Source organism: Cherax quadricarinatus, chromosome 20 (genome assembly GCF_038502225.1).
Source record: "Cherax quadricarinatus isolate ZL_2023a chromosome 20, ASM3850222v1, whole genome shotgun sequence".
Lineage (NCBI taxonomy): Eukaryota > Metazoa > Arthropoda > Malacostraca > Decapoda > Parastacidae > Cherax > Cherax quadricarinatus.
The window spans coordinates 42636193-42654913 of record NC_091311.1 but is presented as its reverse complement, the minus strand read 5'-3'; the positions used below and the strand labels follow the sequence as shown (position 1 = coordinate 42654913).

General features: G+C 44.0%; 1 long non-coding RNA gene across 1 annotated transcript in view; it reads right to left on the bottom strand.

Annotated features, from left to right (window-relative positions):
• Positions 1 to 2970: 2970 nt before the first annotated feature.
• The window catches only part of LOC128700799 (uncharacterized), a 52551-nt gene continuing 36800 nt past the window's right edge, over positions 2971 to 18721 (bottom strand). The window contains exons 7-8 of the long non-coding RNA XR_011392233.1: positions 8657 to 9397; positions 2971 to 3679 (exon numbers count right to left, since the gene is read on the bottom strand). This is a non-coding gene — a long non-coding RNA (uncharacterized lncRNA). The remainder of the gene's footprint in view (positions 3680 to 8656; positions 9398 to 18721) is intronic.

The following is an 18721-nucleotide window of genomic DNA, read 5'->3' as shown; positions in this document are numbered from 1 at the left end:
TAGTGCTTGCAAGTACTAAATAAGCTACCATGGCTCCAAAGAAAGCTCCTAGTGCCAAGCCTGTGGTAAAGAAGGTGAGAAATACGATTGAATTTGAGAAAACCATCATTGAACAATATGAAAGTGGTACAAGTGTGGCCGAACTGTCCAGGATGCATAAGAAACCCTACACAGCCTTATGTTCCATAGTGGCCAAGAAAAAGGAAATAAAGGATGCTGTTGTTGCAAAGGGAGTAACTATGCTGACAAAAATGAGATCACCAGTACTGGAAGAGGTTGAGAAGTTATTATTGGTGTGGATAAATGAGAAACAATTAGCAGGAGATACTCTTATGACTTCGATTATTTGTGAAAAGGCTAGGTAGTTGCATGAAGATTTGGTAAAGAAATTGCCTGCAAATAGTGGTGAAGTGAGTGAATTTAAGGCCAGCAAAGGCTGGTTTGAGAGATTTAAGAACCATACTGGCATACACAGTGTGGTAAGGCATGGTGAGGCTGCCAGTTCGGACCACAAGGCGGCTGAAAAATATGTGCATGAATTCCAGGAGTACATAGAGGCTGAAGGACTGAAACCTGAACAAGTGTTCATTTGTGACGAAACAGGCCTCTTTTGGAAGAAAATGCCAAAGAGGACCTTCATTACACAAGAGGAAAAGGCAATGCCAGGATACAAGCCTATGAAAGACAGGCTGACGCTAATGTTCTGTGCTAATGGTAGTGGGGATTTCAAAGTGAAGCCATTACTAGTGTACCATTCTGAAAATCCCAATGTGTTCAGGAAAAACAATGTTATGAAGAGTAAATTGTGCGTGTTTTGGAAATCTAATAGCAAGGCATGGGTCACCAGGGAAATTTTCGTCGAGTGGTTCAATGAAGTGTTTGGCCCTAGTGTGAAGGAGTATCTCCTGGAAAAGAAATTGGATCTCAAGTGCCTGCTAGTAATGGACAATGCACCTGCTCATCCTCCAAACTTGGATGACCTAATTTTCGAGGAGTTTGGGTTCATCACAGTAAAGTTCTTGCCCTCGAATACCACTCCTCTCCTCCAACCCATGGACCAGCAGGTTATTGCAAACTTTAAAAAACTCTACACAAAAGCAATGTTTCACAGGTGCTTGACTGACCACAGACACTCGCTTGACCCAAAGGGAATTTTGGAGAGAACACTTCAGCATCCTCCACTGCATAACCCTTATAGGTATGGCTTGGGAGGGAGTGACTACCAGGACTTCGAACTCTGCCTGGAGAAAATTGTGGCCAGATTGTGTCGACTAGAGGGATTTTGAAGGATTTGGGACTGACCCTAATGAGCCTATGTCTGTTGTAAAATCAATTGTGGCACTGGGGAGTTCCATGGGGTTGGATGTGAGTTTGGAGGATGTGGAAGAATTGGTGGAAGACCACAATGAAGAGCTCACCACTGAGGAGCTGCAAGAGCTTCAGCAGGAAGAGCAACACATCGCAGCTCAGAATCTTGCTGCAGAGGAGGAAGAAAGAAAGATGGAAGGTGCCTTCTTCAGAAATTAAGAGAGATTTTTACTATGTGGGGTAAGATGGAAAGCTTTATGGAGAAACATCACCCAAACAAGGTTGTTGCAAGCCAGGTTGGCAACATGTACAGTGACAAAGTCTTGGGCCATTTTAGGGAAGTGTTAAAGAGATGCCAGAAACAGACCTCTCTCCACAGTTATTTTGTGAGACAGGACTCCAGTGACTCAAGGTGGTCCTAGTGGCATTAAGAAACAGAGAAGAGAAGCAACCCCAGAAAAGCAAATGTTACCTGAGGTGATGATGGAAGGGGATTCCCCTTCCAAACTATAAACAATCCACTCTCTCTCCTCCTCCAGTCTCCCATACACTGTTATGTTTCATTCATCATTTCCCATTGTATTGTTTATGTACTACATGTATATTTCATGTTAAAATTTTTTTTGTTTTAATACTTCTGGGTGTCAGGCACGGATTAATTGTATTTACATTATTTCTTATGGGGAAAATTGATTCGTAAATCATAAATTTTGTTTATAGTAACAGCTCCAGGAACGGATTAATTACGAAAAACGAGGGACCACTGTACATGCTTCTATGCTGTTGTGTTCTGAGCACCTCTGCAAAAACAGTGATTATGTGTGAGTGAGATGAAAGTGTTGAATGATGATGAAAGTATTTTCTTTTTGGGGATTTTTTCTTTTTTGGGTCACCCTGCCTCGGTGGGAGATGGCCGACTTGTTTATATATATAAAAAAAAAATGACAGTGGATAGGGGAGCAATATGGCAGATGTTGCAAATGAATGGAATAGGTAGCAAGTTACTAAATGCTGTAGAGAGTTTTTATGAGGATAGTGAGGCTCACGTTAGGGTGTGTAGGAGGGAGATTACTTCCCAGTAAAAGTAGTTTTAGACGGATGTGTAATATCACCATGGATGTTTAACATATTTATAGATGGAATTGTAAAAGAAGTAAATGTTAGGGTGTTGGGGAGAGGGATGGGATTAAATTATGGAGAATCGAATACAAAATGGGAGTTGACATAGTTACTTTTTGCTGATGATACTGTGCTTTTGAGGGATTCTAAAGAAAAGTTGCAATGGTTAGTGGACGAGTTTGGGAGGGTGTGTAAAGGTAGAAAGTTAAAAGTGATGGTTGACACAAACACACTACCATTATAGTAGGCTCACTTAATGACTAATTTGTTTACTGGAGTGGTCTTAGAAACGGAACTCTATCGTTAAGCAAGAGGCTGTATTTGAAAATCTGTAAATCCATTGGATCATGCATCATTTTATTTAGGAAGGTAGGGGGTATGCCTTGTACATAGGGGTCAAACACTGCCTGAGGCAGATTTAATCCAGGTAAGGATAGTAGTTAATTCCCTTAATCAAAACCATCACTAGCATCAAGGCACATTCCTTGAAGGGTTGGCAGATACAAAAGTATTGAAAGTTTCAAGCAGAAATGAAAAAAATCATTTCAAGTCCTTGCAAAATTTTATTTTAATCATGGTAAGCACTAATCCTGTATGGTTTACATAGTGCAAGAGAAACTGGGAATTATTCAGATTCAAGCCATGGAAGATGTTACACCAAGCAAATGCCACATAGGACCTAGTATTTTAGGAATTATTATAATCAAAGGGGAATAAAAAGCCACAATACCGTAACTGGAACAAAAAACAAATAACCCGCACATAGGAGAGAGGAGCTAACGACTGTTTCAGTCTGACTTGGACCATTTACTTTGTAAATGGTCCAAGTTCTGTAAATGATCCAAGTCAATCGGAAAATGTCGTCATAAGCCTCTCCCCTCCCATGTGCGGGTCATTTGTATAATAAAGGGGAAGCACTGTACCAATAGGATTCCAATAACACCTGAAAAATGGGAGGCATTAGGGCACACTGCACGGAGAGATTTATTGGGATCTTAGAATATCATCATATTACAACTTTTGTATAAAAAGTCATTCTCAAAATTTAAAAAAAGATGAGGTCAACTTCAGAAGCTGGATTGATATTATTCACAGGAATGAGCTAAACCTGTATAGGTAATACAACACTATTTCACTATGCAATAAACTTCCAAAAAGTTTGCATTTCAAAGGATAAAGGAAAAATTTAAATACTGTACTCCATAAAACATTTTCTTAGGCTGTCACTCTGAAGTTCAACATGCCCACAAACCTGGAAAAAAAGAAGGGTTGGAATTAATGTATGTACCTGCCCAGAACACAAATTTGTCTTAAAAATATTTTTGTAACATGCTGGCCATCTTTCACCGAGGCAGGGTGACCCCAAAAAAAAAAAAAACTTACACCGTCATTCACACTATTACTGTTTTGCAAGAGGCACTCAGATATATCTGAAAGTTTAGATGTCACTAAACGGCAAATATCCCAAACCACCCTCCGTTAGAGTGCAGGCACTGTACTTCCCACCTCCATGACTCAAGTCCTGGAGGTGACTGTTGAGGTGGTTTGGTCATTTACAAAGGGTGGAGGAAAACAGGATGACTTAGAGGGTGTATAAATCTGTAGGAGGGAAGGCAGGGTAGGGTTCATCCAAGGAAAGGATCGAGGGGTAAAGGTGGTTTTTTGTGTAGGGGTTTTGGACATACAGCAGGCATGTGTGAGCATATTAGGAGTGGTGAAGAGGCTCTTGGTCTGAGGAATTAGCCCTGTCGGTCTTCTTCCTCAGACCGAACCTAATTACCCCCCATTCTCCCCTCCCCTATCCCATCCTCCCCTTTTTCCATTCCTCCTCCTCCTCACCCCTCCCTTTTGCCCTTCCTCTTTTTGGCCTTTGGGATTTCTCCCACAGGTGCGCTAGTTCCTAGGTAGGGGAAAGGACACCGGGGTCCATCCCATTCCATTGAGGTTCTTGGCGGTGGCGTACTTTTCCGTGGAATCTGGATTGCCTGGGGATGTCCCGATCCCTCTCCGGTATCCCGGAGTAGCTTTGGGTGTCTTTCGGGCGACGGGTGTATCTCTGGAAGCCACCTTTCGGATTCCGGGGGTGGTGGCCGAAGGAGGTATGCTTTGTGGCGGATATCCGGCCGCCCTCTCTTGTCCACCGAGGTAGCTCGGCAGATGTGAGGTTGCTATCCCGGATTCCTGGTTTACTGGCATGAAGGGTAGGGTATGGCACGGGTTCCATGCTGCATCTGCACTACTAGCGGTGCTGAAGTCCTCTTGGGCGCAGAGGGAGATTTCCGGCCCTTTCATTCCTCCCCTCTCCCCCCTTTTTTCATTCTTTTTTTTATTTTTATTTTCTTTTCTTCTTTCTTCTTTTTTCTTAAAAACAAAAAGCAAAGGAGTAACCTAATCATGGCAGCCCTAGTCCATGAACCCACTACCCCTGGCCCCTTCTTGATACCGCACCCCATTCTGACCCTGCCTTGTGTTTAGACCACTCTTCGGACACTCCTGATGCCCCTGTACCTCTTTCTGGTGCTGTTTCCTCACCCGCTTCAGGTACCGGGGCTTCGACTGACTCCTTCGATTTGTCTGAACTCCGCTCTCCTTTGACTATGCTTCCGGCTTCTCCCTCTACGGTACGGCAATTTTCGAATTGCCCGCCCATTTCACGCCGGACCAACTCCAGTCCTACTCCTAAACGCCAACGTCAATCTCCTGATGATGCTCCTTCGTTACCTTCCCATTCTACTCGGAAAAGACCGACACGTCAAGCACTCCCTCTCCACGCTCAGTTTCGGACCACACAATGGACTAAATTCTTTACTTTAAGACCGACTTCTTCTTCTGCCTACCTTTATGACCATAGTATTGGCAAAGCGCTCCTGCGTCAAGTTGGTAGAGATATTTCATGCTCTCAAGAGCGGTATGCGCATCGTCAGTCCAGAATGCTACCCAAGCTCATGATCTCTCTCCTTTCGAATATCGATACTACTCCTATCACTATTGAAACACATCTTTCTCTCAATTCTTGTAGTGGTACTGTCATTCTGCCCCATACCATAGTCCAACAGAATTTCCAGTCATGTGGCAATGACATTTTTGAACAGCTGGAACTCCAGGATCTCCCAATCCTCAAAGTAGACACTTATGTCCTTCCTGCCCGGGGGCGGAGACGTTACCCTTGCCATGTGGCTCGTTTAACTTTTGACAGCCGAGAACTCCCGTCCTCTGTATATGTTGCGGGACATCGGTTACAAGTTCGAAAGGCGATACCTACACCGCAACAATGTAGAAATTGCTGGCGTTTTGGTCACCCAGCAAAATATTGCAGATCTATGGCCGAATGCCCAGTCTGTGGTGCCGACGACCATTTTAATACATCTTGCTGTCAACCTCCATCTTGCCTTAATTGTAATGAAGCTCACCCTTCGTACTCCCGCCGTTGCCAGGTCTACTTAAATGAACGTGAAATCCGTTGCCTCAAAGAGGCAGAAGGTCTCCATTATGCTATGGCAGTTGCTCATCTCCGCCTCCAAGGGAGACTACCCCGTGTTTCTTATTCTCGTGTTTCCAAACATCCCCCCACTTCTGGGGTCCCATCTTCTGCAGCCTCCTCTGTTGTTACCCCTCCCATAGCCACTACGGCATCTAATCCTTTTGCTGTCCTTGGCTCTGACGTCCCGACTACAACTCAGTCTGTTCTCACATCTTCGCGTCCTTCCTCACAAGCCTCAGTATCGACAAGACCTTGTACGACACCTACTACCAATCGCCCCTCTACTCAGAAGTCCAAAAAATCCACATTGCTCAAATCTTCTTTGCCCCTTCCTTCCCTTCTTCCACCTCCACACTTTACCTTTCCAGTCTCTGTACCTAGTTCTTCCCCTCTCTCTGGCTCTATTACAAGTGCGGAGATTCACCCTCCTCCTCGTACTATGCCTTCCACCCCGTCCCCTCCCAAGTTTCTCCCTCTTCTGCCACCTCCCAGGTTTCTGCCTCTTTTGTCCCCCCCCCCACACTTCATCTCCAGTCCCTTACACTCTTCCCTCCCCCTCTACTTTGGTACAGTCCATTACTGTCCCAATCTTGACTCACCCTCCTCCTTCTATCTCCAATATGGTCTCCCATACATCTTTGAATTCAGAAACACTTGAAGCCATTTCAGAATATATTGCAGAGACTAAACCTTCAATGGACACTGATTCACTTTCTGTTCCTTCTCTTCCCTCTCCTCCATCTTCACAACCCCATTCTTCGCAACGCTCCGTTCCTTCGCTACTTGAACGTCTTCCAATGCCACCACATGTTGACTTTTCTAACCCCTCTAGTCCGTAGGTGCCTTTACCTACAGATTCCTGGTATTTTCTTCATCGGAAATCATGGCATATTTACAGTGGAATATCCGCGGCCTCAGGGGTAATCGGGGTGAGCTTCAGATGTTGCTTTCCAGGTTTCCCCCTGTTGGTGCTTGCTTACAAGAACCAAAATTACACTCGGCTGTTTTCCAACCTATCTCAGGCTATAATTTATTGTATTCTTCGGATCCTTTCTCAGATGGGACCTTTAATGAAAGTGCCCTTCTACGCAATGATATTCCGTACTGTCAACTATTTGTCCATACCTCGCTGCATTACACTGCAGCGCGTATCCACTTGAATAAATGGTTTACAATATGTTCTTTATATCTCTCTCCTCGGGCATTTTCTATCCCAGACTTTGCCTTTCTTGTTTCATCCTTACCGCCACCACTTCTGTTACTTGGTGATTTTAATGCCCACCATTTCCTCTGGGGGGGTCTCATTGTGACTCACGTGGCATCCAGTTGGAGGCTTTTCTCGCTTCTTACCCCCTCCATGTTTTAAATACGGGTACTCCCACCCATTTTGATCCTCATACTCATACTCTCTCTTGCATCGATCTATCAGTCTGCTCTTCCTCCACTGCACTAGACTTAACCTGGTCTGTTCTACCAGACTTACATGACAGCGATCATTTTCCGATCATTCTTACTTCTCCTTCCTATTCACCACCTTTCCGTAGCCCTCGCTGGCAATTTGATCGGGCAAATTGGGATCTTTACTCACACCTCACTGCTTTTAGTGAGGTTCCTTCTTCATCCTCCATTGATGAGCTCCTACACATCTTCTCGACGTCAGTTTATACCGCAGCTTCTCATTCTATACCCCAAACCTCAGGCAGGCATTCTCAAAAATGCATGCCTTAGTGGTCTCCTGCTTGTGCTCGTGCAGTACGTTTGAAACGTGCTGCATGGGGCAGGTACCGGTACAATAGAACCGCTGAGAGACTTCTTGATTTTAAGCAGAAGCGTGTGATCGCTCGCCGTGTCATCCGTGAAGCTAAACGCACTTGTTGGCGAGACTATGTTTCCATCATCACCTCTGCTGCTTCTATGAGGGCAGTCTGGAAAAAAGTGAGGAAATTGAGTGGTAAATACTCTCCTGACCCGGCTCCTGTTCTACGGGTCGCTGGTGTTGATGTAGCAAACCCTCTCGACGTTGCCATTGAACTTGGCACACATCTGGTCCGTATTTCCCGAGGGCTCCATCTATGCCCCTCATTTCTTTCCTCAAAGTCTGCCAGAGAGTTAGTACCCTTGGACTTTTCTTCTCTCAGAGAAGAACAGTATAATGTGCCTTTTACACTTCAAGAACTGGAGGCAACGCTCTCAGCTTGCCGATCATCGGCATGCTACTACTCTCTCTTTACCTTCCCTTCTTGCTGATGGACCCTTCTTTAATCCTGACTCTCTCATTGACTTCTTGACGACTGATTTACTCCACAAACTCTGATGATACTTTTCGCACTCCCCTCAGCCCTTTCTAGTTCAGTCTCTTGCTGCCCTTTACCCTTTCACCATCCACTACCCCGCTGTTATCCATAACCTATTACTCATCCATCTCCCTTTTGCCACCTGATGCCCTCGCTTCCTTCCTGCCCTGCGGCGCTGTATAGTCCTTGTGGCTTAGCGCTTCTTTTTGATTATAATAATAATGGGACTTTACGAGCTGCTGGAGTGAGCAAGGCAATATTTTGTGAGGGAATTCTGGCAAACCAGTTACCTGGACTTGAATCCTGGAGGTGCTGTTTAAGATATTTGCTGTTTAGAGGGGCATGTAAACTGTTGTATCCATGCAGCTCTGGTATCTTAACATCTTATCTCAAGAGACTATTTCCCAAAATCCCAATGCAAATCTATATGAAAATATTGCACCCAAATACTTACTACAATTAAGTAGAACTATTAGAAAAGTCTTTTTGAAGCATGCCCTGCCCGCAAAACGTTGATCAGCTACACTAACTGTAATGGAAGAAAATAAAGGTATTAAATGCTGTCCTCAATGTGCCAACTTTTACTAGATAAAAATCTAACCGCTCAGCTCTCATAATCAATGCACATTTGGTATCCCATCCCAGTTTTAGATTGATCAAGGGACTCAGCAGCACAGAATAGTCTGAATTGAGTTATGACAAAAAAGGTCACCTTGCTCATCACACTTAACTAAGCTGGACACAAGATCCTTCCAACCAAGACTGGGAATCATCTCAACCTGTTAAAATTTTAACAGCTTTCCTTGACTTACTCCTAGCCAGGTATCAGATTTCTGGTGTTTTGCTCCTCCTCTCGAAGGTTGCCCGTCTAGAGCATATCTGTCCCTTCTCTCAGACCTTCCCAGGGGTGACAGCAATGTCTGTTGTCCCCTAGAGCAAGCTTGTGCTGCATCATCACCAAAGATCACCATAAACTAGGCTAACCTTAGCAATAGTTTCTGTCATCATAGCTTTTATTTTCCCTAATAATTTGGGAGGTGATTAATGGAAACTCAATTATCTGCACTTGCCTTATGTACCAATATAACTTGTCAAATCCTGGCTGTGTTCAGTCCTTATACTGGATCACCTTACAGTGTCTGTAACCTTCTTGAAAAGCAGTTAAGTGCGATGGCAACCTTTTTTTCTGGTGATCCTGTTTTAGGAAATAAAAATTATCATTTACAACATAATTGGCTTAATTTACTCCTATGTAATATTTAAAATATTGATTTTTTTTGCAATTTTCTGGGATTTTCTCAATTTCCAGTAATTCTTGTAACCCAAGAGACCCATATAATACATAGTAAAGATATGGCCACCCATTGCATACTATACAATATCACACTAACAGCATTATCAGTACATATACAAAACATACAAAAATATATAAGTTCATATGTTTCATGTTACTACTGTTCCCACATTATCCATATATACAGTCACTGGTCATGTTCTCTTCATAAAGAGCATCTCTGAGCTTAACTAGGTGCCTTGTGCATGCTCAGAATTAACATATCTTCTGAGCCCATTTCTTGTCTATGGTAGGAAGTGTATTATTTGTCTGATGACAGACAAAATTGACATATGGTGATCTCTTGCTTGTCCTGACCTCTTGTATTGTATGCATTGAGCATTGGAATGTCCACTCGACATAAGTTTCATGTACCACTTTGACTCTTGCAGACAATTGGCAAACTCAATCAGCACATCACATTTGTCCACTAAATGCATACTAATTGTGTAATTCATGACAGCAGCAGGTCTCAAATTGGATTCGTTAGTCTCTACTGACCTTTCCTGTGTCTTTCATTTCATGCTGGTAAATTGATGTCACTGGTATAAAACACCTGCCACTCACTGTTACTCATGTCTGCTTTAAACCTGAGTACATTTGCATCCCCCCCCCCACACACACACTGTACCCAAGTCATGTACACACACAGGAAATCACCAATTACTGGGCTTGTGTAATATCTGTGAATGTATGCATGCCCCTTACAAAGATATATACAGTGGAACCTCGGTACTCTAATTTGTTTCAAAAGGCTGTTCAAATACTGAACAATTTCCAAACCAAATTTTTTTTTTTTTGTTGGCTGTTATCACTATTCTTCTTAGGCTCCATGGTGACTTATTTAAACAAATAAAAAAACACCAAAAAATGCAAAAACACTAAATAGTTCACAGCGAAGTTCTGGCAAGTTGTGTTTGTTTGGTCGAGTGCCAAGCAGACGGTCAACTACCGAGTGATTTTTTTTTACCTAACAAAGCGTTCAAATAAATATTTCGAGTACGTAAGAACATAAGAAAGAAGGAACATTGCAGCAGGCCTATTGGCCCATGCGAGGCAGGTCAAATTCTCCCACCAGCTTAAGTCAATGCCTTAACCTAGTCATGTCAGTCACATTCACTTAAGGAGCATGGCACCTGACCTAGTAGCACAGGCTAGCCAGATCCAACTCACACCCACTCATGTATTTATCCAATCTATTATTAAAACTTGCATAACATCTTAACTTCTATGATGGTACTTAGGAGTTTGTTCCACTCATCCACAGCTCTATTACCAAACCAATGCTTTCTGATATCCTTCCTGAATCTGAATTTTTCCAACTTAAAACCATTGCTGCAAGTCCTGTTTATGCTAGATATTTTTGGCATGCTATTACAGTGGACCCCCGCATAGCGAACTTAATCCGTGCAAGAGGGCTGGTCGTTATGCGAAATGTTCGCTATGCGAATTAATTTTCCCCATAAGAAATAATGGAAATAAAATTAATCCATGCAAGACACCCAAAAGTATGAAAAAAAATTTTTTTTACCACAAAAAAATGTTAATTTTAGTACACACAAACTGAAAAAGGCATGCACAATTACATGACACTTACTTTTATTGAAGATCTGGTGATGATTGATGGGATGGGAGGAGGGGAGAGAGAGTGTTAGTGTTTAGAAGGGGAATCCCCTTCCATTAACACTTGAGGAGGCAAGTCCTTTTCCGGGGTTACTTCCCTTCTTCTTTTAATGCCACTAGGACCAGCTTCAGAGTCACTGGACTTCTTTCTGTCCATAGAGCTCTGTACCTCCCGTTCCTTTACGATTTGTCTAAAATGGGCCATAACATTGTCATTGAAATAGTCACCAGCACGCCTTGCAACAGCTGTGTCAGGGTGATTTTCATCCATAAAGGTTTGCAGTTCAACCCACTGTGCACACATTTCCTTAATTTTTGAAGTAGGCACAATGGATTCCACAACTGGCATAGGCTTCTCAGGGTTAGCCCCAAACCCTTCAAAATCTTTCTTAATTTCCATACTAATTCTCACCCTTTTTACCACAGGGTTGGCACTAGAAGCTTTCTTGGGGCCCATGGTCACTTATTTTCAACAAACAGAACCGAAAACACTGTAATAATACGAAATATTCCGAGTGTATGCTTGAATGTTACCGCGGAGGCTAGCTGGTAAACAATGGGACAGGCGGCACATGTGAGGCTGGCTGAGGCCGCACATTGGACGCGTCTCGGACGAAGTTCGCTGAGCGGGTTTTTGTCTACTATGCGGGGCAAAATTTTAGCGATCAAAGCGTTCGCTATGCGGAATGTTCGCTATGCAAGGCGTTCGCTATGCGGGGGTTCACTGTACATCCCTTAATTCCCATTTTCCATTTATACACCTCAATCATATCATCCCTAATTCTACGCCCAATCATATCATCCCTAATTCTATGCCCAATCATATCATCCCTAATTCTACGCCTTTCTAGAGTGCAGATTCAGGGTCCTCAGTCTATCCTCATAGGGAAGATTTCTGATACACGGGATCAACTGTCATCCTCCTTCGTATGCTTTCCTGTGCATTTATATATTGTGAATTTTGCCGTGTCGGTGATATATATGCAACGGCAAATTTGCCCACTGACTATTTTAGGCCAATTATGTTGCTCCAGTCAACCAAATCCTTTTTATTTCACTAGTATGCCTTTATTTAATCGATTGAGCACAAGAAACTGCCTAATCTATTATAACTATCCAATAAAGTGATCATTATTATTATCATAATCAAAAAGAAGCACTAAGCCACAAGGACTATACAGCGCTGCAGGGCAGGAAGGAAGCGAGGGCATCAGGTGGCAAAAGGGAGATGGACGAGTAATAGGTTACGGATAACAGCGGGGTAGTGGATGGTGAAAGGGTAAAGGGCAGCAAGAGACTGAACTAGAAAGGGCTGAGGGGAGAGCAAAAAGTATCAGAGTTTGTGGAGTAAATCAGTCGTTGTCAAGAAGTCAATGAGAGAGTCAGGATTAAAGGAGGGTCCATCAGCAAGAAGGGAAGGTAAAGAGAGAGTAGTAGAACGAAGATGACGGAGGTAAATTCTGCGTGCTCATTGATAGAGGGGGCAGTCTAACAGAATGTGGCTAATCGATACTGGAACTTGACACTGCTCACAGAGAGGAACAGGGTGCCTCTCCATGAAATACCCATGAGTAAGACGAGTGTGGCCAATGCGAAGGCGGGAGAGAGTGGTCTCCCAACCTCGGCACTGATGACAAGAAGACGGCCAGTAACCTATGCTCGGTTTAATAGAATGAAGTTTGTTACCGAGCAGAGTTGACCAACGTTGTTGCCAACGGGTGCGAAGGTGGGTAGCTATTGCAGCAAAATAGTCCAGAAATGGAACACCTCGATAGGAAATTGGTAGGTCATGTACTGCTGACCGCGCAGCAGTGTCTGCCTGTTCATTGCCCTGTATGTCGACATGACCAGGGACCCAACAAAAAACAATATCTTTATGTTTGGTAGAGATACGGCGTAGCCAAAGTTGGATACGGAGAACTAGGGGATGAGATGTATCAAATTTTCGTATAGCCTGTAGAGCACTAAGGGAGTCTGAGACTACCACAAATGATGACACAGGCATAGATGCGATACGAATAAGTGCTGCAAGAATGGCATACAGTTCAGCAGTAAAAATGCTAGCTGAAGGTAGTAAATGCCCCTGCACGACGCTGTCCGGAAACACTGCTGCGAATCAGACGCCGTCTGAAGACTTAGAGCCATCTGTGTACACAGCGGTGGCATGAGAATGGGAGTGGAAGTGATCAAGAAAAAGAGCGGGAAGCCACCGTAGGCAGTTGAGCTTTCGAGCAAGGGAGTGAGAAAGAACAGACCCGAACAGCTGGAACTTCCCAGGGGGGTAGGGAAAAGTGAGATGCTACATGAACATATAAAGGTGGTAACTGAAGGGAAGACGAGTGAATGTAGGCGAAGAGAAAAGGGACGGAGCAAACAGGGGCGGCGAACAAATAAAGAATGTCTACTAATATCGGTGACCATTCTATAAATGGATGGATTGTGTAGATCGTGAGAGCGTACATAGTAGCGAAGGCAATGGGCATCACGGCGATCAGACAAGGATGGAACATTCGCTTCTGTATAGAGGCTCTCAACAGGGGAAGAGCGAAAAGCACCTAGGCACAAACGTAATCCTTGGTGATGGATAGAGTTAAGGCTAGAGAGAGTAGCAGGAGAGGCCGCGGAATAAATCTGGTCACCATAATCGAGTTTCGATAAAACGAGGGCTGAATGTAGGCGAAGCAGAGTTCGACGATCAGCTCCCCAGGAAAGATGAGCAAGGGTTTTAAGAAGGTTCAGCCGGCTGTGACAAGTTGCCTTCAGAGAGGTAATGTGAGGTTTCCAGGATAACCTACAGTCAAAGAGAAGGCCTAGAAATCTGACTATCACGTTCGGGGATACGGGAGCCATAGAGATACAAAGGATGATCGGAGATAACAGAGCGTCTAGTGAAAGTAATTTGGTGAGTTTTGGTACTTGAAAATTTAAACCCTTGCGTGGTGGCCCAAGTGGAAACACGGTCGACCGCATGCTGGAGAGAAACTGCAATAAGATGACAGTCAGTGCCTGCACAAGCAATAGCGAAGTCATCAACATAGAGTGATGACCAAATATTGGGTGGGACAACAGAGGCCAAATCATTTATAGCAAGGAGAAAAAGTGTTGTGCTTAGAACACATCCCTGAGGGACACCTTCAGCTTGGACGAAGTCCGGGGAAAGAACATTATTGACTCGAACACGGAAATGTCTGTCAGTTAAAAAGTTCTTAAGGAAGGATGGTAGATTGCTTCGGAGGCCTAAGGAATGGGCCTGGGCCAAAAATAAAGTAATCAGAAATTGATAATTTGGCCAATTTCACAAACTTCAAAATAAAGTGGAACCTCCACTTGCAAGCGCATCCACGTGCCAATTTTTTCCAAGTACGAGCAGCCGATCAGTTAATTTTTTTGCTTCTATATGCGAGCAAAATTTCCATAAGTGACCGGGCCCCAAAGGAGGTTCCTTGATGCTGGTGATTGGTTCTTGCTTTTGATCTAGGGAATTGGATCTCATTTGTTTGTTGGGCTATCTTATTGAAACTTGGGCAATGCATGATGGAAAGATGCTTCTTAACGTACACCAAAAACGAAAGAAATCGGACCATAAATAATGGAGTTTACTTCCTAGCAATTAGTCGCCCCTTAGCGGTATTTTCATGTGATTTTTATGGTTGTATTCTCGTTTTTTTGGTCTCATTTGATAGAATGGAAGATATATTACAGACAGATATGATTATGAATGGTTTCATGACGAGAAGTACCCTGAAAATAAGCCCAAAGTATGAGAAATGTTCTATTTTTGCCGATGTTCAAGAGTAAAAAAAAGTGACGTCACCTCCATTCCAATATGCAGTAGTCTGCTTAACAGTAAATCTTCTATTTTTTGTGTGAATAAAAACTCATTAGTATAATAATAATAATAATACTGTGGCATGCAAAGAGTACGTAACCTTTATTCGGCGCATGGACACACCCTCATTTACAGGCTATCTCCCCCAACCAGCGAACCAGGTTGCTAAGAGTTGATGATGGGGCCCCATCGTTCAACTAGTGACCAGGTTCTAGCCAATAAGAAGGTGGGATTGACAATCGCAGAGGTTATGTGGATACCGCTCTCCTGTCTGCCCTTGTCATTCCCACTCTAGAGCTGGTTGAAGCACGGTCTGCTATCTTGTGGCTTCTATTTCTGCCTTGCTTACCGTGGAGTGCACTATATTTATCACTGTACATAGTGTACATATTGCTGTTATAATTGGTGAAGGATAATATAAGTCTAAACTTTTTCTACTGTGTTTATTTGCTCCCATTACACCTGGGATAACAGGCCATTTGAAATCCTAGGTTGTAATATGGGTAGCCTGTCCGAGAGCTGGACTTAGAGAAACGGTTGAGCTTAGGGTGAAGCTTGTAGCAGGAACATTGTGTAGCTTGCTGTTTCGCTTCGCTTTACAAATTTTGCGTGTCAGTTGCTTATGATCAGCCTTGCTATTGTGTGATCGTTCAACAGCTCGCTACTAGCTTGTTCAGTGTGCTCGCTTCGCTACGGTCAATCTTGTGTGCAGTCGGCTTTGCTTGTATGCGTATTCTGCAATCGTACTGTGCATAGCTAAGCGTGTTCTGCAAATTAACGTGTTACGTTGGGGTATTCGTACTGTGCATAGCGAATAACTTATGCCACCTAGACGAGTCAGACGCCTGGTGTCGGCATATACTTTGCATAACCTACCTAAATTGTCTCTACAGCGTTGTTGGCAAATTGCTCGTTCCATTGGCATTCCCTATAAACGCACTCTTACAGCTGCGCAACTGCGTTCACTTATTGCTGACATACTTATTGAAGAAGAGATGGCACATCAAACTCCTCCCTTTACGGGAGCTAGGGAAAAAACTACTATGTTCTCGCAGGAGGAAGATGATACACCTACGGAGCAAAATGGTCAGTATAGTGCACATGGGTTGTCTCAGGGTGAATCAGCGTCGTTGGCACTTCAGCTGGCAAAAATCAATCTTGAGCAAACTAGGGAACAGAGAGCATTCGCAAGGGAAGAATTTGATAGGGAAAGAGAAAGGAGGCAGTTTTCGCATTCTGTAAACGATTTCAGTTTACAAAAAGCAGTACAGCTTGTTCCCCGCTTCAATGAGGCCGAACCAGAGCAATTTTTCGAAAGCTTCGAAAATCAGGCTCGAGCCTTGAGGTGGCCGGAACAGCACTGGGCAGCGTTGGTTCATACAGCATTATTGGGTAAGGCACAGGAATTTACGTCGGTATTAACTGACGCTGAATTCTCTGATTATCAAGTAGTGAAGACCACAGTGTTGGGAGCATATACATGTATCCCAGCTAAATATCGTAAGACCTTCAAATTGAACAGGCGGCAGCTTGGTCAATCCCTGGTGGACTTTGTGAGACAGCAAACCAAAGCTTTTACCAGCTGGTATAAAGCGAGTGGTGTCTCTAACTTTGAGGAGCTGGTGCAGCTTATTCTGATTGATAACCTGCTGGAGTCTGTGGGACCAGAGGTTCGTGTCTTTCTGCAGGATCGTGACTTAACCACTGCATTGGAGGCGGCCAGGTTGGCTGATACCTTCGAAACGAACCGCTCCTTGTCCGAGCGGTCCCGTCTCTCTTTTCAACAGTCTGGCGTGAGCAGAGATCGACAACATTGGAGAATGAAGTGCCAGCCGGAGGGAGAGCGTCTACGACATCCAACCAAGTCACCTGGTGAGCCACGCTTCTCAACATATGGTCCCCCTGCGGAGAGGCAAACTACTTATGGAGCATCTCGACAACAATATCCAGAGAGGCACCAGCCAGAACGACACCACTTGCAACGTCATCAGGGAGTAAAGGGCAAGCCTGTCGTCTGCTTCAGGTGTAATAAAGTAGGTCATATCAGTTCCAACTGCCCCCAAAAACCTCAACCCATCGGGAAAATCTCTAATATCCCTAGTAACATGTCCCCTAGAGAAGTAGAAAAAGGTATGGCCCCTTATTATTGCGAAAGTCTTATTTCCCTTCAGGAAAACTCAGAACCAACTAAAGTAAATACCTTTAGAGATACTGGAGCATATTGCTCACTTGTCAGAGAAGGAATATTACCCCTTTCAGAGAATACTTCCTTGAATTCCTCAGTTTTATTGGAAGCTTACGGAGGAGCTATATATTCAGTTCCTTTGCATAAAATTTATGTACAGTGCAAATATTACACTGGGTACTTGACTGTAGGTATCTCAAAAGGATTTCCCATGAAAAATGCCATGTTATTACTGGGTAATAACATTACTACTGTTACTTCGTGTCCTGAACCTATAATGATTAATGCTTCTCCAGTGTTGGCCATAACTCGGGCAACATCCCAAGGGTTGTCTGGGGAGAATGTTGACCTATCCTTGGACGACTCCGATCTCGGAATAGCCACGTTGTTTTATGAGACACACCGGCCGGAGTCTCGTAAATCAAGTGAACAGACCCCGATCAATTATTATTATAATCAAAAAGAAGCGCTAAGCCACAAGGACTATACAGCGCTGCAGGGCAGGAAGGAAGCGAGGGCATCAGGTGGCAAAAGGGAGATGGATGAGCAACAGGTTACGGATAACAGCGGGGCAGTGGATGGTGAAAGGGTAAAGGGCAGCAAGAGACTGAACCAGAAAGGGCTGAGGGGAGTGTGAAAAGTATCATCAGAGTTTGTGGAGTAAATCAGTCGTTGTCAAGAAGTCAATGAGAGAGTCAGGATTAAAGGAGGGTCCATCAGCAAGAAGGGAAGGTAAAGAGAGAGTAGGAGAACGAAGACGACGTTGGAGGTAAATTCTGCGTGCTCGTTGATAGAGAGGGCAGTCTAACAGAATGTGGCTAATCGATACTGGAACTTGACACTGCTCACAGAGAGGAACAGGGTGCCTCTCCATGAGATACCCATGAGTAAGACGAGTGTGGCCAATGCGAAGGCGGGAGAGAGTGGTCTCCCAACCTCGGCACTGATGACAAGAAGACGGCCAGTAACCTATGCTCGGTTTAATAGAATGAAGTTTGTTACCGAGCAGAGTTGACCAACGTTGTTGCCAACGGGTGCGAAGGTGGGTAGCTATTGCAGCAAAATAGTCTAGAAATGGAACACCTCGATAGGAAATTGGTAGGTCATATACTGCTGACCGCGCAGCAGTGTCTGCCTGTTCATTGCCCTGTACGTCGACATGACCAGGGACCCAACAAAAAACAATATCTTTATGTTTGGTAGAGATACGGCGTAGCCAAAGTTGGATACGGAGAACTAGGGGATGAGATGTATCAAATTTTCGTATAGCCTGTAGAGCACTAAGGGAGTCTGAGACTACTACAAATGATGACACAGGCATAGATGCGATACGAATAAGTGCTGCAAGAATGGCATACAGTTCAGCAGTAAAAATGCTAGCTGAAGATAGTAAATGCCCTCGTACGACGCTGTCCGGAAACACTGCTGCGAATCCGACGCCGTCTGAAGACTTAGAGCCATCTGTGTACACAGCGGTGGCATGAGAATGAGAGTGGAAGTGATCAAGAAAAAGAGAGCGGGAAGCCACCGTAGGCAGTTGAGCTTTCGA